Source organism: Argopecten irradians, chromosome 10 (genome assembly GCF_041381155.1).
Source record: "Argopecten irradians isolate NY chromosome 10, Ai_NY, whole genome shotgun sequence".
NCBI lineage: Eukaryota > Metazoa > Mollusca > Bivalvia > Pectinida > Pectinidae > Argopecten > Argopecten irradians.
The window spans coordinates 34,208,316-34,233,860 of NC_091143.1; the positions used below are offsets into that span (position 1 = coordinate 34,208,316).

Consider the following 25,545-nt stretch of genomic DNA (forward strand, 5'->3'; position numbering starts at 1 on the left):
ATGCATTGCCAAAATGTTGATTTTATTGTAACCAGGTCACTATACATACACAGTTTTGTATCACTAATTTTCAAATTTAGTTCTTTGGCATAGCAGCTGGATAAATGCGATCTGACACACCACATGCCCCAAAAGCGGTTACCATGGAAACATAATGGAATATCATTGGGTTGCCGTCGTCTGAAATAAGTTATAAGTTACTAATTTGCTTACAGTTTGATTTATCGATTACATTACATAAATTCCTTTTGCAGGCGACTTCCATCAATATTTGGGACTGTTTAAAGGACACACAGAACGTTATCGACACATACGTGTCGTTCTTACTGGTCGTGACGGCGCAGGTAAAACTACACTGTGTCGTCGCCTCAAAAATGAATATGTTGACATCAATGCAAGACAACCGACTGTCGGAGTCAGCATTCATCCTTCCTGGTTCACTATCGATCTGAAAGATAAAATATGGGACCATGATGATGACCAGTTACCAACTAACGTGATGCAAAACCGATTGGGAGCAACAGTGAGATATCGGCAGCAAATAGGTAATGTCGATCTGTTATGTAGTTGCATGTGAGATTAACACCTCTTTTGATCATGTTATTGATACAAGTTTGTCGTTGTGAAAAGTTTGCGTAGGGGGCTCATTTTTGCTGCATATAATACCTATTAGTCCGATGGCTTATGTCGGGTTTTGGAGGTTCCTTGGGCACTTCTTGATAAAGTTTGACACCATATACCAAAATGTTCAGTAGGTCATTCTCTTTCGGAAAAATGATGTTGTCAATTTTGATGACCATGCGGTGAGGTCAAAGCTCAAACTGAAATACGTTCTTCTTATCACTAAAAACACAAATGTATTACATCATGGAAATTGGTTTTACAGAAATAATCTAGTACATTTCATTTCCATAATACGTTTCCATAATTTTAGGATGTGAATACGTCTACACATGTGGGTTAGTGGTTTCCATTTTATACATTGCTATAATTTGTTCAAATTGACAGACGCATTCGGATGATGTCACATTACACTTACAAGATGTTTATATGGTATAAATTTGTTTGTATATACAAATTAATTTGATATATAGAGAATACATGGTTTTTATCTTACAATAAAGGGTTTATTTTGGTGCGAGACTTATGAAAGCCGAGATGACTCGGCAAAGCCTCGTCATCTCGGCTTTCCAAAAAATCACTTGTATTGTAAGATACTAACCATGTATACTGTTTATCCTGCAACCATTATTGGCATTCAAAACGAAAGCTAATTGCCAGTTATTTATTGGTTTCGAGACGCTTCTTTGATGCGCAGGAAAAGATCAATTCACTAAACCGAATGATAGTATGCTCCTTTTTAATGCCGTGGGGAATATATAAGCGCATTCGCAACCAGTACTAGTATTTTTATTCAGTGTGTAATATCCCTGAAACAATGTAAAAATACTGAAAACACAATAATCACCCATCAAAGAGTTACTTTACAGTACATACCTTTATCATGAGCCAAGAAAAGGACGACACCGCAATACGAGATTTTTTACTATGGTAAAAATTGGACGTCATTCCGGTGAATGTGACGTCATTTTTAGCGGGACTGAATGACGTTTCATTCACCGTACGGTTAAAGTTCGGGGTCAAGTTAGAAAATTTCCTTCAGATGTGGAACAAATTTCACGTGATCGTATTGACAGATAAAGCATTTCGTATTGACGGATAAAGCACAAGTTTATCCGGCAGTAGTTATCCGTCAGTATGTGGGGCAGTTGCAGGATAAAATGAAATATATGCATAATAAAATACAATGAATTCTAAAATCATGATAACGTATTACTGAAATAATAACAGCGTTTTGTGTTTTGGCCGAAATCCGTATTACACTCTTAGACTATCCATTCATTTTTATCCCTTATTGACTTGTGATGCATGGTTAATGATTATTAGGACAGCACTGACGGGAACATTCACGAACTACAGTTAGTCACAATTAGCCCATACCGGTCAATGTGTTTAGTGTTATTTCTTTAATATAAATATTAATCTAAAAATCCACAGTTAGATTGGTATGTTGTTTTCTTGTTTCCTGACTAAGTTTACGGACTAATTGGAAACATGGTGTTTTATATAATGTATGTTACAGTTATACGTTATGGCTCATCGTCCAGACCACGTGACTATAAACGGCATGTAGATGAGACAAAAGCAGTATTATCCGCTTCAGAATCGGCAAACCCTGATAGCGCTTATTTATCTCTGTGGGATATGGGAGGACACTCAGCTTTCCAGGCGTCACATAGTGTATTTGTGTCGTCACATGGCGTCTATCTTCTGGTCTTCAGACTCACCGATTTCCTGAAAGACAAATTGGAGACTGGTAGACTCTTTATTTTTTCTTGGACCTGTTAAAGCTACCACGGAATTGTTGCCCACGAACCCATTTAACAAAACACCTGTGTATTTTGTAGTATAATTACAGAGAACCCGTAAGATAGCTTTAAAAAATCAAAGGCCCCAGGGGCCTGTACTAGGATTGATATAATGTTGCCCTCCCGAGGTGTACACCAGGGTTCCATTTTTTGACCAAAACTATACAGATTATAAAAAAAAGAAATTACAAAACAAAATTCTTCCAACAAATTCATACTTAAAAATGATAAAAAAAACTACCAAAGGACACATGCAACCATTGTAATGAGATATTGACAATTGAAAGTATGCTTTGGAATTGCCTAAAAGTTAAACCAATATGGGATAATATCACACAATGGGTACAACACATGCAACTTTGAATTTAGACATAAAAAGGGATTATTTGGTTTTGCAAATGTAGAAAATAAAAACTTTATTCCAATCATTTTGATTATACCTTACTCAAAATACTATATAATTTTTATGTCAAGAAAGAAGAAAAAAATAAGCATAACCGCATTGAAAACATACCTACTTAAAATTCACATAAAAGTACATACATAAAACAATTGCCCAAAGACAAAACAACATACAGGGATTTGGTTAACATTGCATGACATCCAACAAATACTTTAATGTATCAAACAGAAATAATATGTTTATCTTCTACAAATATATGCATACTGTATATATGATGATAAACATTAGAGGATTTTTACATAGACTACATTAATTTGCTGATTCGTTATTTTAGTACAGGTGTTAAATTTTAATTTGTTTGTCAATCCGTTAATTATAAATAGACAATGAAAGATTTAGTGAAAGTGATGTTGTTTTTGTGATAAATGTCTATGTTTATGGTATTAATGTGATGCGTCATTTATTACACGTATGTAAGTGGTGTGGTGAATGAGAGCCCTCCTGTGTGGGAACACATTTGTTTATATCTTTGAAGGCTGACCTCGAGGCCCCAACCTTGGCGGCCTTTAGATGCATAACATGGTTTGGGTATTAAGTGTTTGGATTTTTTTTTTTAGAAAACAAATATTTTAGCAATAGCAAATTTTCACTGAAGTGGTACTCCCACTTTCAGTTCTTGTACACCAAAAATGTTTCATAAATATTTGGACAACAATGTCAACAAAAGATTGTTAATGTTTAAGAAAAAACTGACACCGGTTAAGTTGTAGTCTGAAGATAAAACTGTTTGAAGGTCTACTTATAGATAATTTAAGCAAAAACTACAACTTTGCTCGCAATTTATAATTTATTAAGAATTTTCAAACATATTTATGACTACTTCACTGAAGTTTCATCTAATGTTGAAAACAATTTGAATTGATAGATATAGTGAAATAGAAGCGTATGGGTGCCTCAATCAGAAAATGTAAGGGAATTGTATTACGATCTTACTTCTAAAAATTATGTTCCCCATTTCCGGTTATTGTACACCTACACATTTTTGTATTTGCAAACTACACAATAGTAGGGGACCTTTGTGGAAATTGTGGAAATATCGGAAACTGGGAAATTTGTCATTTCAAGGTCAAAACTTTTGTATAAGGTCAATATCTACAAATCATCAATATAGTACATATATAGTACGTATATGGCACTATTCCTTTCACATAGAAACAGAATAATCAACTGGAATAGATGTATCTTTTTTTGGTATTTATTTTTGGTCAATATAGACAAAATGAAATTTTACAGAAAATTGCATGCATTACATTAATATACCATAACATTTAATGTTTTAACATATACACATGTTAGTTGCATTCAATATTCTTGTATTACCCGTTTAGTATATCGGTTAATACAAAAAAAACCCGCGTAATATGTTTCGATATACAAAAAGTTTGTATTTCAATTATTCCTATACAGTAGATACACCACAGGTAATGAAGATTTTCAGATATGTTAATTTCCGTTTTCTCTTTACTATATAACCTTACCAACTTCGAAATCGTTTACACTTGCGTCAACGCAGTGGGTGCCGCTCAAAAATATACACACCGGAACACGGACATCCGCAAGTAATATGAATGCGCTTCCGGTAAGACATATTGTATCTGTATGACAAATCTTTAATATACTGCATGTATGAATGTAATGTAAATTTTTAATTGTATAGCAGCAAATAAAATATCTAACAAATATGGTATAAATGGGATGAAAAAAAGATAAAGTTAATCTGGAACTATATTTTGTATGCTCTCTGAATTAGACAACATTTCCCGCCAAATTGAAGCCATCTGTTCCTGGATTCCATCAATTCATCGGCTGTTCCAACAATCGTATAACATTGAAAAAGCAGAGTTGTATCTTATTTGAACACTTAATTTGTAATAAATTGGTCGGTCGAAATGTAAATATAAGGAATGATTGTTATTTTTTGTAGTTTACTGGTGTGTAAACTACATGTTTTGCACAGATATTTCAGCATGACTAGCTAAGGCGCATCACTTAAATTATCTTTACAAAAATGCAGTTTACACACTAGTAAACAACAAACAATAAAATTCATTCCTTAATAAAACAATTATGTATCCCTATCCAAAGTCTCTCTTTGTTTCTCTTATATGTTTGTTGTGCATATTAAGACCCACTTAGTAAGAATTCCGCATATTACGAAAACTATTACAATGGTCCCCAGGGTTTTTTATTAACTGTTTTTTTAGATGCATGCAAGAAATTGTAATATTTTTGTTTATTCGTCTGCATCGGTTTATTATAATATCTTTCTGATGAAAAGAAAATGAAATTTTCTAAATATTCATTAGTTCGTACTGGTATACAAAGTTTGCTTTCTAATGATATAGTCGATTTAAAATCAAATGTTTAATGTTATGCTTAATTGAATTTTATTTCAAAATGAAATGTTGAATCAACCATTTATATAACCACAAGACTAATATAATCTTATCAAGAATGTATGTCAATTGCATGAAATAACCATTTTATGAAGATAAATGAATATTAAACGATCAACATGTCTAAGAATCTGTATCCAAATATACAGACACATAAAGATTATGGTAAATGCATAACACTTATATCATTTTTCATAAATCCTAGTCTTACATTTTCCTAAATTAATCAAAATATTAATAACAAAAAGATAATCTATTTACAAGTTGATTATTCTGTTTTTTTTATGTATTATTAAGTGAACAGACTTGTGTCTTATACCATATTGATAATTTGTAGAAATTGATCAAATCCAATTTTTTTACCTGTAAATTGCAAACTTCCCGGTTTCCGATATTTTCAAAATTTTCACTATGATCACTTACTATTGTGTAATTTGCAAATACAAAAATGTGTAGCTATACAATAACCGGAAGTGGGGAAGTCATTTTAATGAAAATTCGAAAAAATTAAAAATTCTGATTTGATTGAGGCACCCACACACTGCTATTTCACTATACCTATCAATACAAATTGTTTTGAGCAATAGATGGAACTTCAGTGATGAATATGTTTGAAAATATGAAAAAAAAAAAAGTTTTCTTAGTAAATTTTAATTTGGGAGCAAAATTGTAGTATTTGCTTAATGTTTCTAAAAAAAGACATTCCAACAGTTTTGTCTTTAGATGAAAACTTTACAGGTTTCAGATTTTTCTTAAATTCTCTTTTTTTGACATTATAATCCAAATATTTACAAAATATTTTTGGTGCACAAGAACCAGAAGTGGGTGTACCACTTCGGTGAAAATTTAATATTGCTTAAAATAGGCCTCCCAATCTGGCCATTTTTTGTTTTAAGACTGTAAAAACAATATTTAAAATCTTAAGCCACACATATTCAGTCAAAATGTGTAGACATACTTTTCAAAATATGATGTCGTTTACGAGATTAAATATACATTGATATAATTTTGGACCACAAAAGAAACCCTGGTGTACACCTCGAGGTGGAAACATTAAATCAACCCTAATACAGGCCACTGGAGCCTTTTGAAATGTTAAAAGGTATCTTACAAGTTCTCTGTCATAGTACTACAAAATGCACCTAGGTTTTGTAAAATTGGTTCGTGGGCAAAATTGAATGGTAGCTGTAAAAGGTTTTGTTATAACTTTAGATTACTTGAATTACGATGGCCCATATCAGCCGACATGGCAACTGCTTTACTAAACTGTAATTGTACACACATTTGAGGTGATTGTCATGGCAACTGTTTTAGTAAAAAGCACTTGCCAAAGTGTTTTGTCGTTTTACTTGTATGGCAACTGCTTTACTAGAGTAACTGTTTGCCATCCTTAGGCGTGGCCCATATCAGCCGTATTGGCGAGTGTCTGGCTTTTGAGACAATTAACATTCCACACCGATATCAAGCCGAGTTTGACGCCGTACAGGTGTGCTGATTAAATGACCTTTGAAACCAAAACGATATTTTACGACACTTTACCAAGACAAAGGCGATTACAGTTAGATACAAATAACATAGCCATAGATGGTAACAAGTTATTGTTCTGTTAGTTACGGAAAATGATGGGGAGAGGTTACAGCCCTAGGAGGGGGACAACAAAATGATAGCTATATTATATTTCCTTAGTTTGAAACTTAATCAGACATGTAGTAGACACAGGGATCTGAAAATAGTTACAGATGATATAATCATGGGCCCACCAGAGTACCCTAAGACCATTTTTAGACGTTTAAGAGGTCTAGATTAAAAACGATACTACGAGAAGGGTGGAAAGCCTTAGACTCCAGATTTAAAAAGTTATAAAAAAGCTACAAAAAGCTATAAAAAGTCCACAGATGTATGTGTTTGAATAGTAACGGCGAACTCCATATATAGATGTATAATGTCCCGAGAAGAGAGACTTTTTATAGCCGGCCAATGAGATTGCAGCCGAAGCCTCGCTCATGCCTATTATATCAGCCACGAAACCAGTATGTATTTTTAATTAGATGGCTTCAAGATGTTTGTCATAATGGGGCTTGTATCGTCTTAATGACGGCACTTTGTATAGATGTATAGGATGCTTTTGAAAGGAAAATTATCGCTCTTTCCAAACGGTAGTAACCGTTTTTATAATCTGTAACTAATTATCAGATCCCTGTGGAAGTAGATACAAAAAAAATCGAGCCAAATTTCAGTGATTTTTTTCTCTCAATATACTGGGGACTGGTAGCTAGTCTAGGAGGGAAGCTATAATTTAACGCAGGCATTCAACTTACCTATAATCTCTCATTATATGCCCCTTCTTAGGGAAATCTCAAATCTTCACATAATACCTGATATTATTTAAGATGAATAAACATTTAGTATTAAATCTGATTTAACGTATATTGAGTTACTTCACTGAAAGCCTATTTTCATTCAAACGTCAACATTAACCACATATTGCGTCACCTACCAATGATTCTTCCATAAAAAAGCGTCGTAAAATATCGTTTTGGTTTCAATCATTTAATCAGTACACGTGTACAACGCCAAACTCGGATAGATATCGGCGCAAAATGTTCATTGTATCAAAAGCCAGACATTCGCTAACACGGCTGATATGGGCCACGCGTAAGAATGACAAAACAGTTACTTTAGTTAAGTAGTTGCCAAAGGAGTAAAATGACAAAGCATATTGGCAAGTGCTTTTTACTAAAGCAGTTGCCATGACAATTACCACAAATGTCTGTACAACTACAGTTTAACAAAGCAGTTGCCATGTCGGATGATATGGACCATCGTACTTGAATATTCACTATACATATACCTATAGCCACTTTGCATTCTTAACTTATCCTACATAGCTAAAACATGTACAACAAGAAGTCAATATTTTCTGGTATTGAAACGTTTTTTTCTCATATATATATATATATATTATGAATAAAAATATATCAACACGGCATTCCTTTTCGCTAACGTTTTCAGGCCTTTCAGGCCATCTTCAGGCGATTGTTTATTTACTTTAGCTTAGATACAAGATGACGCCATAGTAAATGATGACGTCATAATAGACAATACTCGCAGGGGAGGTAACGGTATTGTCAGTAAATATAGGTACAGGTATCACTATATTATTAAATTATTGTAACTAATCAATAATGAACATATCAATGACCATTCAACAATGGTTTAAATAATTTCACAAACATATTTCTTTGCAGAGTCTGTTTATAATCCCAGCATCTCCCATCATGTAAAATGGGAATATAGTAAAATAGCCTTTACCACATGTGTCGAGGTGTGCACCGAGTGAGATTTTCCGAGTTTCTGGGAGCGTATTTGCTGCTTATGAACTCGGACTCTCTCATTCAGTGCATTTCCTGTTTGTCCTATGTAGAATTCTTTACAAGTGGGACATACAATCACGTAGATAAGGTTTTTGCTTTTGCTTTTGCAACTCAAATAATTATTAGGCGTTACTTTTTCCCAGTCTTTAAAAGAGGATTGGTCCCTTCGTGGATGTAATTGCAGGTCCCACAACAGTATTGTCTGTTATGACGTCATCATTTACTATGACGTCATCTTGTAACTAAGCTAAAGTAAATAACAATCGCCTGAAGATGGCCTGAAAGGCCTGAACACGTTAGCGAAAAGGAATGCTGTGTTGATATATTTTGTTCTTAATATCTACTGATGCACATCGTCTTTTTAAAAATTTAAATATATATATATATGATAAGTTAATATATATATATTAAAAGAGTTCATACCATAAAAGAAAATGGATGAAAAAGCATTCGTCTGCGTTTTCGTTTTTGAATTATTGCCACTCAAAGTTTATAAGACTCTTTCATATGTACACATGGAGGATATGGGTATTCCACCTGAGGGGTCAGAAAATGTGGTAAAACCCGAAGCTTGCCGAGGGGTTTACCTCATTTTCTGATCCCGAGGGCGGAATATCCCCTATCCTCCATGTGTATATAATGAAAAAGTCTTTTTCTCTCATATCATTACCAAATTTCCGTTAAAATACCTGCCGGTCCTTCATTTTACTTCATTTAATTATTTAATTATTTTATTATTTATTTAATTAAATAATTTTATGCTAAAAACAATAAGATATCATTAAAAGGCATACCCGTTTTTGGCAAACTGAAAGTTTGCGGTCAAAATAAGATCATTTTGTTATATCTTATCTGAGTGAATGTATAATTTTCTGAAAAATACTTCGTGGCCTCACCGACTTTTTTTTCCTGTACCCATTCACATCGTACACGTTTGGACAAAAAGGCAAAACTTTCGTTCTCTTCAAAGCCAAAAAATCCCCAAAGCCAAAAAATTGTTATTTTTGACAACTGACACCTTGCTTTAGATATTGATAAATTGTGTTTGAAGTAAGCAGATTAAATCATGATATGTGTGGATAGATTGAATATATATGTCAGTAAATAATTATTTCCTCAAGCTATGAGCACTTGTAACAATTAGCTAAAATTAACGAAATTTGATTATGATTTCTTTACAGATCGACTGAAGAGATGGATTCGCCTAATTGGAACATTTTCCTCGGTTGAATTAAATGCTCGAAAATTGAAGATCCATGCTCCGCCGATCATTTTTGTTGGCACATTTCTTGATGAACTGAAGAAAACAGCAAAGGTATTTTTTTATAAAAAAGGCTTATTGTGATCCGGTTGAGCTAAGAAATTACCAGGAGTTCGTCTTCCTGATCTGCCAATGATTAAAGCCCCTATTTATAATATCATCATCAAATGTGTCTCATTTTCTTTTCTATATTCATTCATTTATTTTTCCTTCCATTAAATTATTTATTTATGTATTCGTCATTAAAGAGATACATTAATAAAGAAAATGAGTAGAGAGCTTTGAACACACGACTTTAAAAAATTCACTTTTGTTTGTAATTAAAGATACTTGTGAAATCACAAGACAAGCATCGATGTCGGTATATTTTGGTAGGAATTTATAAGCTGAAAGTTGATTGATGATTTATTAATAATTTAATAGGACTACCACAAGCAGATAGAGGTAATACAACGGAGCATCTCCAAGTTTCCAGAACTTTCGGATCTCCATTTTGTAAACTTCTGCACAGTCGATAACAGCCTCGGTAATAATGAAGCCGACCTAGATAAAATTCGAGACTTAATAATACAGTCAGCAGTACACCAAGATCAGTGGGAGAGACCACTGCCCACGAAATGGTTAAAGTTAGAGCTGGACATATTCAAGAAAAGAGAAGAGGGAACGAAGATACTCACATTGGCAGAGGTGATAGAAATGAACAAATCATCGATTGCTCCTTTGGCGGATAAAGATGAAGTCAAGATTGCTTTGGAGTAAGTATCCACAACCGATTGCAAAACTCTATCCAAGGAACATACTTGTGACTTATATATGGCATTATCCCTTCATCTTTTCATTATATGGGCAATTTTAACTAGACTTAAATGTATTGTTAAAAGAGAAAATTATGTTACACAACCACGAAGCGAAACAAGACATAAATGCATTGTTCTATATTCCTATGAAACATATAACAAGAAATATTAACAAAGTCCACGAAATTGGTAAGTATTTTGATTGATACCAACGAAATTCAATACGATTGATCAGATATTACACGTATGCTGTTCCACCCATACCCGATCCAAAGTCGCGTATGCTAATCCAATGCGATACATACAAGTGTAAACACTGATAAGTTGGTGAAATAATATTTGGACAAGAACATGCACCTAATAACATAAACAGCGATTTGAGTAGGTTTAGACAAAAACTTCTTTATTTCGGCATACAAGTCGTCCGACAACATTGTGTAATGGCGGACAGCAAGCGATTTTGAACATTTCACATACATTTCACTACGGTTTTTATTTTCTAGCTATCATAGTAAAACCAACTAATCTAATTCTAATAAGAAATTGTTTGTTTCCGATATATATGCACATTTTAATGTACACTTTAACTGAATTGTCCCTTTAATTTTGTGTTAATTTGGGATTTGTGTTATATAACAAACATTTATACATTTGGAATTTAGTTTATATAGTTATAGAAAGAATATACACCATTGCCTTAGGGTTATTAGCAAACCCGGACAAATATGTCCAGCGGTTACCAGCAATTTTATTATACATTGTATCCAGGTCTATTTGTGTCTCAGATTAAGAAATTTTTTATTTGGAAGAAGTTCAGATAATTATAAAATATAGGAAGACCATATCATAAATACTATATTTTAATTATGGTTTTGGGATTCAAAATTGCAAAGCAGTCAGGATGAGGTGACATAATGACAAAACGAATGCAAAAAATATATATATCATTGGTATCGTCCATATACTCATTCGTCTGAATTATGTGCTAAACATCAATCTCAATCTATGACATGGTTGAAAAATTGTCATGCAACATTATTGGTTCAAATTTTAGTTTTTGTATGTACAATACAAAAATAATATGTCATGGCGTGTCACAAAAATGTAAATTGTTTTTTAAACGAACAGCGCTAGGTAACTGCATATTTGTATATGATATTTATCAATTTACTCATGAGATCATTTATTATAATTCTGAATGCTGAAAAAATTGTGTTTACAGACTAACGGCCTACTCCAATTATGTGTAAAGCTTTAACAATTTAGTCTTGCAGTTTGGTAAAACTGAGAAATTAATGAAAATGATACTCATCTTCAAAACAGTTCATCGAACAAAAACGTTATTAAAGTTAAAATGATTAAATAAATCATTGTGACGTATTTCTGAATTGTCTGGATGTATGTTCCAAACGATATATATCGCTTAAACTGCAATAAATACAATTTTATTGATATATTTAATTTCTAATGACTTAAACAATGTAAACAATGTAAGTTTCAAATTTCACTCATTGACCTTTAATCTGTAAAATCACCTCAGCAATAAAAAATAATGTAATGTTTAAAATAGCATACAATATGCAATTTATCCGAAAGTATTTGTATACAATCTATATTGCTTATGTCTGTGTTATTATCTGTTTTTGCTTGTCAGTATTGTTTGTTTCGTAGCTAACTTTAACATTACGGATATTGTAATTTGATATTACGGATATTGTAATTTAATAAATCAAACTTTCCAGGTATCTCCACTGCACAAGATCGGTGATTTACTTCCGTGAGTTTGATTTCGTTATCTGCGATCCAAAGTGGCTGTCAGATTTCTTTAAAATCTATATAACGCCCAATGAATTTCTTCCCTCTGCTGACCTCCGGCTGACTCGAGACTTGGACTTGTACAAAGAAAAGGGAGAATTGACTCATACGATGATTGAGGGTCTTCTTGGTTTGGAAGAGAACAAAGCTTTCCTTCCCTTTAGGCAAGTCCTCTTTGCCCTGATGGAAAAGTTTGGTCTAGTTGTTAAGTTGATATCGTCAGATACAGAAGTGGGGCATCAGCAATGCCCCGAGACATACGTCATTCCGAGCAAACTTATGGAGCTAGAGGCCATCGATGACATCACAGACAGAATCATCAGGCTCCAGCAGCTACACTGCCCTGTATCTAAAACCTTTGTGTGTGGTTTTTCGACCGGTTTTATGTGCCTGATGAGGTGTTCCATCGAATCTTTGCCATTGTTCTGAGGAAGTACAAGCCGGTATCACTGCCAACAAAGAACTTGGAAGAATCAATTGGTGATAGCGAACCAACATCAGACAATGCAATTTGTCTCCGCAATGGTTTTGGCTGTTTCGAAATCAATGACCTTTGCCGAATGATTGTGTCCATGCATGCAGAGCGATCCACGATAGCCTTGACTGTCTTCAGTACCACCGAATCCAGCCTTCCCTCGGAATCTGGACGACACGTGCGCACTTCTATCGAGCAGATAATTTCAGAAACCTTGCAAATGTGCAATCAGCAGCACTTCCAGTTCACGCACCAACTCCATTGTAGCTGTTACGTGGGATCTTACGATACTCCTGTACATCTGTACGGTGTAATCAATTCAGAGAGGGGCGTACCATGCAAAGGCGGTGACTGTCACGGAAAACATAGTTTGTCAAAGAGTGATGCAATTTACTGGGGCATCAAAAAGGTAAAGACATTAACTATGCATTCACAGATAAATACTTAATACATTAAACAAAACAGCAAGAAATACCTTAGTCGTCCTCACAGATTTTTACCATCTTAATGAATTGACTTATGATATCACAAAAAACTATATTTAGAATGATATAACAAGATTAGCATTTCAGTCAGAAGTTGATCAAAAAAGGAAATGTTTGTGGTACATATACAGTTAGATTCCAAGACAGATGTAATTATTTATTTTGTTTTTTTTTATTAGTCAAAGGGATCTGGGAATACACACAAGAATGAGAGTACATTGAGTAAGTATTTCATTATAAAAAAGATGACGGACATTGATCCAGATTAATGTGGATCACTTTCCTTTCATTGTTTCGTGAATTGTGTCACCACAACTTAACGTCTAATATATAAAATGAAATAGCCTCTTTCATACTTATTACTTACGTTGTAGGAATATTCAAAAACATTTTAGGAAGAGGAAATGATACTACCATTCCTAACCGGCGGCCGACGCCACAAGAACTTGGCCGTCTCTCGCGTTTGGTTGACGCATCACAATGTGATAGGCTATTTGTGGAACTTGGTCTACCATTACCAGAGGTCGATCAAACCAAGTTTGAAGCACGGAGTCTGGCTGGAATCACAGTTATCACTAAGATGTTCCTAAAGTGGACAAATGCATATCCAAATCAGACACTCGTTGATATATCAAGAAGGCAATGGCATCTGTTGACATGGCAACAAATCGTATCAATGAAGTCTTGGAAACTGATGAGGACTTGATTGATCATGGTGAGATGAATACTTATTATTAGTTATATTTTTTCTAGCGTCTCAGTTAAGGGATAGAATCAATACTAACTGATTATTTTGGAAATATTTATCATCTACGTCACCAAAACGCTTGATGACCTTCGCGATGTTTATAACAAATCCTCTATCGACCACAGTGAATCGTAACCAAAACTATTCCACAGACGACAATTTTAGGTTCTATACTGACTACATTGAATACAGATGACTTCAACATAAACTCGATAGATATACAAACTAGAAAATTACTAATTCTGTATGTTAGGCCAACAAAATGCATGTATATGATGTATATTTTGAAGCTGCGACAAGATTGTGGCTTTTGCCATAGCTAATGTATGAGTAAAATTATATTCAAGGGCAATGCCATTTCGTGGGATATGCCACAGTTAGGAAGAATATCTTAATAAGGCTCAGTTGATATGCTTATATGATGTCATAGGAAAACGAGAACTATTTAGCTCGGACTACACTCTCAGTTTTGTTGGGATTTTTTCATTGGTTAATATAAACATATATTCATTAACTCCATTAAAATACAATTATTAACTTCTTACACAGACATTTCCAAAAAATATGAATACATGGCCAATGTACTTTAAAACAATACAGAATAGCGTCATATATCAGATGTTATATATACTTTATTGACGTTGAACACTATCTGTGAACGATTAAAGTACTATACTACTGTATCGAATGTATTGCCGCAACAATTAAGATATACCCTTGACACCTCCTTCCATGATTGGACGGCCACAACCAGTAACTTTGACCGGGTCAATCTAGTTTATCTGTATTTTTATGGGGGAGAGACTGTTTAGAACGTGTGTGTATACAAAATCATAACAGTATCAGCCACCTGTCATCATCAGTGACTGGTTGGCTGAGCTGTGAAGGAATGGCTAGTAAGCTTAACCGATCTATATATCATCAACAATGCCTCTGTAGCTACTTAAAAACAACATTTTTCTTCGAATTACATCAGCATTCATTTGATTAAAGTACTATTATGTCATTATTTTTTTTCATATTTTTAGTAAAATTACACATGAAACTTTCGGCGTTCACAAATAGGGTTCAACAACAGCAACTAAAGACAATGCAACAGTTTTATTATTCCTTTAAATATGTGTATATCATGGTTACAAATGCAAAGTATTGTGTGATATATATTCCAAAAAAAAAATGCCGGCAAAGAGAATGCTTTCAACAAATACTAACGTGTTATAATTTAGTTTGTATTTGAAGGCAGTAATGAGTTATACCTTCATACAAAAGGCATACGACAAAGGTATTTTTTTTAAATTTAAATAATTAATTTTTCTTTGTTTTCATACTAAATCTGGCTTTCTGATTGGCCAACATTTTTTTGCATACCACTATGAAAAAAAATCCGAGAATGGCGCGAAACCCTGACGTTATCGTGACGTCACAATAGAGCCATTGACGTTGCGTATTGATTCGGAAAAAGAATCCCGTGAAAAACCACTTTAATGTTACATTTAAACATACTTCATGTCATCAATAGAGTATAAAATTAATTATAAGTATTGATGTCACTATTTTTTAATTTTATAGGGTTATGAAAAAAAATTGTTTGCAAACTTTTACGCGGATTCGCACAGTTTGCAAACAATTTTGTTTTCATACACCGATAAAATTAAAAAAAAAATAGTGACATCAATGCCTAAATATTCTTCTACATTTATGAACAAAAAGCTCATTTTGATCCCGTTGCAGATGCTGTCCCTATCGACGTCTGGAAAAGAGCTCCCTCTGATGAAGAAATCAAGAGAATTGTTCCAAATATTGGTAACACATTCTTCAATCTCTGTCTCGAGCTCGGGTTGTCTCCTCCAATCATAGAGCAGCAGGAGATTGGTCAACCAACCACATTTCAGGAGAGAATGTGTGCCCTCCTTCAATGTTGGGTAGACGAGTTTAAGGCGAGTGCAACTATTGGCAGATTGTTGACTGCGATGGAGACATGTCGAATTGACTGGTACACGACAGCGCAGATTTGGTCACAGGTTCCGGAGAGGTCTTGTGAAACACGTCAAGACCAGGCCAGATGTTTTAGATGTGATATCCTATAATGCACGCGACTTTTTAAGGCATGTCCCAATTAAATATAATATGGTTAAGAATTTTAGTTAGGGGCGTCTTAAATCATTCGAAGGATCAATAACATTGCTACTGTAGCTTGCATTTGGAGCTATTAGGCCATGGGCTAAGAGGGTCCCACATGCACCACCAAAAACATTCGAACCAATATTTTTTTTTCTGAACCCTTATGACCAACTGATTGCAAATCAAAATGTTAACATGATTTTAAAAGTTGGGATGAACTTCCGGTCATGGCGACATTAAGATGGCCGCCATCTCGAATTTCACTGGAAATTGAAAAATAGTCATAATATTGTCATTTTTTTCAACCGAAGAAGACAAATGAGGTATCAAAATGCTCTGACTCTGATCCACCGAGGGCAATATGGGCGGGGTTCAATAGGGGAAATAGAGGTAAATCCTATAAATCACTACTTGTTCTGGAGTTCTGCAAGAATTGTAACCAAATTTGGCCAGAAACATCCTTAGGGAAAGGGGAACAGAACTTTATAAGTTTTGGCTCTAACCCCCCGGGGGTAGGAGGGTCGGGCCCAATAGGGGAAATAGAGGTAAATCATATAAATCGCTACTTGTCCTAGAGTTCTACATGAAATGAAACCAAATTTAACCACAAACATCCTTGGGGGAAGAGGAACATAATTTGTATAAATTTTGGCTCTAACCCCCATACTCCCCCCCCCAGTTTTCAGTGAAATTCGAGATGGCGGTCATTTTGATGACGTCATAACCGGAACTTATACAATGTAAACATTTTGTTGTTGTTGTTGTTCTTTTACTGATTAATAAGCGGTTAAATAACTGATTAGAAATAATAGCTTGAAACTTTTTTGCTGCGTAAAATAAAAAAAAAAAAAAAAAAAAAATATGCTAAAAAAAATACCATTTTTGGGCTTAAAATCCTATTTTCTTGCATTTCATGCGTAGTAATCACTACATGTATTGGATTATTTGTTCCTGGTATGTATTTGCTGTTCTATTGTGTTCATTGTGATGCCTCATTTGTCTACTTCGGTTGAAAAAATGTCAATGTTATGACTATTTTCATAGTTTACTGAAATTCGAGATGACAGCCATCAGTGGGTCATAAAGGTTCAGAACAAAAATCGGTTCGGAGGTTTGGGGGGGTGCATAAGGGACCCTCCTAGGCCATGGCCTATATCGATACAAAGATATTCGGTTGTACGGTCGAAGACATGGACCGAATTTGAAAATAACATGTAAATAATAATAATTCATTTTAATATAAGAGCAATTATGGACAACGACAGTGAAATTACAAACTCATCGATGTTTCAACTATGTTTTAAGAAATAACGTTGTTGTATTATTAGGTACATTCATGATTCATTTGTAATGTGATTTTTAGTTGCCATCTAAAATATGCAATTTGGCATTGCACTTCCTTTTCTACCTATTTTATGATCTTTTTTATACAAGAAACAAGAGATGGGAATCAAAAGCAAAAAGGATGCATCCTATGAACTCTAAATGCAAAACTTCGCAATGTATGCATGTTTAGGATAGTAACCATAGCAATTTCGGATACACCACAATCATATATACTGTGTCAAGAATGTATTTAATATTTCAAATTTTAACGATTTAATCAATAAATACAGGTTTTGGCGTGCCAGAAAGACACCTACAAGACATTTTTTTCTTACTAGTAAATCATTTTTAGTTGTTTTAAATGATTATATTATATGCTGTAGAGTAAATAATTTGATTCAGGAAAGGCCGATGGGGGTGAGGGTCAGTGTATACGTTTTAATCAGCGCTTGGGATAAGAAAAAAAAAACGTGATATATACATAGTTTCAATTGAGATATTTGTCAGAGACAAGCAGCCGGCGGTAGCTATTTATGTTCGAGACAGAGAAAAGGAAACTTACAGGGAATGTAAACAGCTTGGGGCTAAAATCCTCTAGACTCTAGAGAAATATGTGAAGTGGAGCGGAGCTATATGCATATATTTGGATGTAAGTAAGTAGGGGATTTAGTTATTAGCTAATAAGTATAGTTTTCAATATGCATGTTCATTTTCCTTATTTTGTTTACGTTAATAATGTCAATGATGTTAATAAGCCAATACAAATAATGAGTGATTACGTTGGTAACAGTATTAGGTGGCAGACATATTAGCAGGGGCTAGGTCAGTTTGACAGTTCTTTGAGCAGAGACAGTTGTTCTCTTGTAGTTTTTGTTGTTTTGCGTGATGTTAGGTAATGTACCTTTGCCTGTATCTTATTGTAAATATGGTTTGAAATATGTGAAGTGGAGCGGAGCTTTATGCATATATTCGGATTTAAGTAGGGGATTCAGTTATTAGCTAATAAGTATAGTTTTCAATATGCATGTTCATTTTCCTTATTTTGTTTACGTTAATAATGTTCAGCCAATACAAATAATGAGTGATTAAGTTGGTAACAGTATTAGGTGGCAGACATATTCAGTCAGTTTGACAGTTCTTTGAGCAGAGACAGTTCTCTTGTAGTTTTTGTTGTTTTGCGTGATGTTAGGTAATGTACCTTTGCCTGTATCTTATTGTAAATATGGTTTGAAATATGCTAATAATTTGTTACTCCGATTTGAGTTACTCTTCCACTTATTAATCAAATGATTGCAAACAGCAATTTACCCCCAATTAGATAATTGATAGATCAATTAAGTGTTTTTTATATAAATAGGTACTCAGATGACTTGCCCTGGTATCGGTTGGGTTCTCCAATGGTAAAAAAGGTTGTCCCTAAAATTAAAGTTACCTGTGAAATAAATATATCAATTAGAACTGCTCGACACTGGTTTGATCTTTCCTATAGTAAATACGGTCAGGGACATTAAGCTGTTATCAGATTTCTCTACCCTAGTAAATAAGCTTTCATCGAATTGAAGTCAACCTGGACTGTTAAGCCATTTAAGCATGATACCAGATCGGTTTCCCTCGTATAAATTAGTTGAATGGTAATTGTTAAGTATAGAGGTCAATCTTTATAGCAGTCGTAATGCTATAATGGACATACGAGAAACTCCCGAGAAGCTACACTTGTGTAGTCTGTGTTTTAGGTTGGAGGGGTTTTCATTTGATTATCTCATCAATAGGGATAAATTGTTTGTGTAATAGGATGTAAGTGTTAACAGTCATAAAACAATTGATTTATGACATTGATTGATAGTATAGTGTATAACCTTCATATATATAGATTTTAAACATTGAGTTGTTGTTGAATATTGAATTTATTCCACACGAGTGAGTTATTTTTTAAAAAAAATAACAAAAGACACGAACTTTTGCGAGTGTCTTTTGTAAAGTTCCAAAAAATAACTTACGAGTGTGAAATAAAGTCAATATTCAAACACCCACGAGTAGTGTGACATGTTTCTACCACAATCATATTCGTTTTTTAGCCGATAGAAATACGGCGGGAATACGGCGGGAACACGGTGACGTTTATTTACCTAAATATGCAAATAACGTGTAGTAATATTTTTTATCAGCAAAAAGACACTAATTAGTATTCAAAATTCATCCTTTTATAAAGAATCCACCGATATCAAATTATCTAATTTGCAACATATTTAGGGTTAGATAATACTCATTTAATGTCTTATTGAGTTCAAATCTTCATAGTTGTTTCCAGAAATCAAAAATCAATCTCTGACTACATGTATACATGTGAAAGCATTAGCACGACACGGCATTGTCTGTTTCCCTCCAGATATTAATCAAGGCATTACCACCAAGATCAAGTTCGATTCTTACACGTTAAATCTACGAAACCCACTTGTAAAATTCTTGTCCGTTAAGATGTAGTATTAGTACTTACATGTATGAAAACGTCGCATATTTCTAGGGACACAACGACAACGACGCATATGCTTTCCAACAGCAGTTTTTGACGTCAAGTGGCAATCACAACATATAATGACGTCATTTGATTATTGATGACGTTCACAATGATGACATGACACTGCGAGCTGAGTAGTTCGGTCAAAGTTCATCGTGTCAGCCAATCAGAATGCGTGCAGAGGGTATAAACAAATTGTTATTCAACAGCTGAAGTGTTTATTTAATGTCCTGAGAGTTAAATAACACTGCCTATTGTGGTAGAAATTTATATATATATTATGTTGAATAATTACATGTAGCATTACCAAGTATATAAATATCGATGTAAATAGCTTTATCATATTTAATCAGATGTATCACTAACAAGAGCTATGTGAATAAGATTGTATGTACTGTGCTTGCTGTTATTTAATTTAAATAAGGCTGATACAATCTTTTATTTTACAGCATTAAATAATAGACCACATCATTAAGAGTTTAATTTCCTTCGCAAAATAGTTTATAAAAGTGTATTACGATACAGCCTACATAGACATATATAATTCCGATATTATAGGAACATGAAATGTCGTTTTCGTTTCTATGTCTTAAGTACGATCTGTATCAAATCTTACTTATTTTATCGTAATGTATTTAATTGTGTCAATCAGAGTGCTATATTATACATGTATCTGTTTTAAAAAGGTATATATGTCCAGGTAGTTTTGATTAATGAGTGATTCTTTTTACAAATCCCGATGGAAAATTGCTACATGAATTAAATGGAACAGTATTACATATCCAATAATTTATAACTTATTCTCGCTCAGTAGTACCTATTTATTTTAAGTGACATAATTTGCATACTTTATTCGAATACCATCGTTACCATCAATTTTCGTCACTTTAACATGTTTTATTGTTAACGATAAGACGACCTTTAGTTCTATGTATATTTGACCATCAATTAAGAAAGGTTGTATCCTTTTAACTGAAACTTCAAAGGGAAAGTTTACTTTGGAGTAAAGGTTGAAACATTTTGGTAAAGGACTTTTTTTTGTATTGTTGTAAACATTTTTTTGAAAAATTACAATGTGACAGTTGACTTATATGAATCCTTTTGTAATAATAATGATTGATGATTTCATATTCGTTCCATTGTTTCATAAATGATCTAGCATCTCATATTTTTATTCCCATCATGCGTTATGACAAACGAGCTATTATAAATACTTTTTGATTTCAATGCACAATACTTGTAAATTACTTGATTGGAACGTTTAAGAGAGGAGAAGTGAACAGACTAGTTTCTGTAGCAATAGGTGTAAACACGGTAGCGGTAAATAAAAATCAATTCCTTTTTGTAACATAATGCCCATATAGAAGATCAAGTCTAACGGGTGCTAGTTATCTGGTCGTAGTCCTAAACCAATTTTGATATCTTAGCGTTTGATCCAACTGCTTAATCAGATAATGTAATAGTGACATACACGTGATAATTTTCATGATTGTTAAACCGATTTCTGATCAATTTATAATAGAGACAACATCTTACAGCACGCCAATTGACATTATTGATTCGCTCTCCTTGTAAAATATGGTAATTTTGATGGGCTTGTTTTAATGTTTGATTATATTTTAGCATAACTTATTATTTCTAATTGTTTATGGTGAGGGTTTTTATTTGTTTGTGTATATTATGTATGTATACATTAATTTAAGTTTTTCAACATGTAAAAAGAAGTGAGTTTTTAATTCTGTATTTCAATTATTATCTTATTGCTAGAGGAAAAACACCTGGATGAATAGCCCAACCATCTCCATGTATGATTCAAAAACATAATATGTATTTCTTGGACCAATTCCACTGAGATTTTATATAGATAAAACACATCTATATTTAAACAATTATTTTTGAGATATTCACTTTAATTACCAATTTCTTATCTTATTCATCGAATAGTTACGAACTGTCACACGATGGTTTTTCATACATATTTTAATAAAATACATATATGAAGTTTGAGATAATATTGCAATGTAAAGACTATATACCTTACTAAGTTAAAAGCATGTTAATTATAGAAAAGCCACAGTCAAAAATTAGAGTTTTGAATTCACTATTATAGAAGTATCGTGTATCTTTGCGAAAATAATTTGAAAGTCAGCTGATAACTGAGAGAAGTGATTAATCAATTAATCGATATATTGCGAGATTAACATTCTTAAATTTTGAACAATTTAATTACTCTTTTTTTATATATTTCACGTAGTTAATGCATGTTCGTTTTTTCGAATCAATTGTCATTTACACAATATCAATTTATTATAATTAAAAAGAACAAATGCACCATTATATATATTATGTATATGTTAAGGTCTCTCGCAAGTAAATTAGCTACTATTTTCATTAATTTAGGCATTTTGTTAATTATATGATATAAAGTTTAACTAATATCAAATACGCCTGGAATCCTTGATACAAACTTGATACACAGTATCATACTCAATAACTGACATGTTTAAAGCCTTTTAAGAGTGTGGCAGAGCTGTCACCTTAGGCAAAGGATGTTTACAAGAACAACGTGTGTTATTCGTGTGAAACACTTGCTGATTGGCTGATTTAATTGCGAGATATCTGTAAAAATATAGTTTATTACTTTTATGTGAACTGCATGGATATATCTATTAACCTTAAGCATTGCTTCTAAAGCTAACCTTAACTAGTTTTTTCGTTATAAACCGATGTGCTGGGATCATTTGTACATTGTAATATAATAAACAGAAGCTTGATATATTCCTTTCGTTTCTTTTCTTTTATCCTAGAAAACATCGCGAATATGACAAAAATATACGAAAACATTCAAAACAGTTTCGTAGAATTTCAAAATCGGAACCACACACAACTTTTCATACAACCTTTTCCGAAAGGGAACAGTTTGGAAAAAGAGTGCAAAGTTTATTTGCTAAATTATTTAAAACAGGAGATATCAAACTCCTGTGCAATATAGTTTTGTTAAGTCTAAAAATTGACTCATCCTCGATACTCCAGGGCTTCCGATCACTTACGATCTCTACACCCCTGGACTATCTCATAGTGAAATTGAAGGCAGCTCAGCGGAAAACATTTGACCAATCACAGGCTAGCAAAGATTTCCTTTGAAGACTACAGAGAGAGCGACGCCTAACATCTAAGCCACACAGTCAACCTTGTGTACCGTTATACGGCTCTTTTGATGTACATCAAATGACTAAATTACCTGTTCTATTCTGTTGCCTCCAGTTTTACTATGAGATAGTCCAGGGGTGTAGAGATCGAAAGTGATCGGAACCCCTGGAGTATCGAGGATGAAATTGACTTAGCTTGTACATGATTTTTTTGTTTGGTTTGTTTTTTTTTTTTTTTTTTTTTCTAAACGGATTATAAATACTCGTCGAATTATTTTTGTATGACACACAAAATCTAGATACCCGCACGCCACCTGACATTTCTATTTTTTTGTGAATGCTTGTTGACCGGGAATACGAAAAGAAAATAAACATTTTATAGACCGATATTAACTTCTACATAGGACGTCATCAAAATTGAGGTCATGGGCAAAATTGACCTAAAATATTTTCTACTAGTTAAACTATTATTAAATTACTAAAAGCGACAAATAAAATACCACAACGATAGGGAAACGTTATTGTTTTTTTTTTTTTTTTAATTTTTTTTTGCCAACATAGAAACGTGCGAATCTTAGATGGCCTCCAAAATCGCAAAGACAACAACTGTAAATAGTTTCCGTGTCACACGATAGCCACTAATTAAGCTTGGTCATAGAATGTAAAAGCGTTCTTATTTTTTGATAAAAATGACAATGGGCTATTTGAAGAATTCCTTTTTGCCATAAATTACTTTCAAATATATCTGGAATATATATCAGGAATCAACATATCAAATATTCGGCGGACTTGCAGTCAGAACTTATGACAATCAAATTCACGATTATGGTAAGAATTAAATTAAAAAATACAATAAATAGATTGAGATTTTTGACAGAATAAAGTATGGAGAAAGACAATATCGGTAATAAAAACAATAAATAATGTTCACAGTAATAGAGCAATGGTATTTTTACGTTAAATATTAGGCAACACACAAGATATTGGAATGGTTTTAGAGGACAATTTCAATATGTTGTATGAAAGGCCACCAGATGGAATGGCAATGGCTTTGTATGCATGTTATTTGCCTGCTTCAGTACAATTGTGAAGTTTGCGACTCGAAACTTGAGGAAAACCTTGACAATCAAGACACAAAATGGTACAATCGGCAGAAGCAAGTACCGCTCCACATAATACTCACCAAGATCATGATATATTATATATAATAAATATATGTATTATATGACTGGTGTTTTTGCTGTCTGTTGATTGGCCGATACGCTTCTCAGAAATATTCATCAACTGCGATATCAACCCCGAAATGGGCGGCGAAAAGCACGCGAGATTACTGGACTCAGTCCAGATACCTCTCACGAGTCGAGTAACCTGCGTCAAAAAATAGATCGAGGAAAACTCCCCTGAAATGTGACGTCAAATCACTTTTGACGTCGAGTCGTAACCAAATATAGCGTAACCGGAGTTTTCCTCATTCAATGACGTAGGGATAGTCTATTGTGACGTCATTATTATATTCGGCAACATGTATGGCGGAAGAATAACTACTAATAACATGTTGCACAGAACGTAACCGCGTCCTCGATAAAACTACTCCTAGACCGGAACTGATGTATCAAACATAATGAGCGGTCAATGAATAGAGCCTACATGTAATGGTTGGTTGTAGATCTAAAATATAATCTCAAATTGCCCATCCTTTACTAAACACTCTGTTTTGACCACGTGTGCCTACAAATTATTAACTGCGCTGTGAACCAAATGTGTCAATGAGTTCAATAGAGAAGCAAACATTGTATATAAGTTAAAAAAACTGTTGAAGATCCGAAATAGAGTCCTAAATTGTCCATTTCGTATTAATTTTGCCATAACCTGGGATTTCGTTAAATGTCACATGACTCTTGAAGTAATTCTCAATAATTAATTAATAGATAAAAACATACATTTATTAAAGACTTTTTGGAATAAAACAAAACTTATTTCAAATTAAATCCAAATTATAACTACTGCAACATCGTGAACCGTCGTACTAAGATTAATATTTCACTGATAAATGTCATTAAATGTCCATTTAAATTTTTGTTTCCGGGTAGTAATATATTTGCATTGTCAACGGGGAATTGATGCCCTACATGATCCCACAGTATAATACTTATTTTGATTATCGCTTTAATGAGAAATATCGACTTCTCAT

At 33.5% G+C, this 25,545-nt stretch overlaps 1 pseudogene; it reads left to right on the forward strand.

The window, feature by feature from the left end:
* Window positions 1–352: 352 nt before the first annotated feature.
* Window positions 353–17,224, forward strand: LOC138333708 (uncharacterized; annotated as a pseudogene).
* Window positions 17,225–25,545: the final 8,321 nt, after the last annotated feature.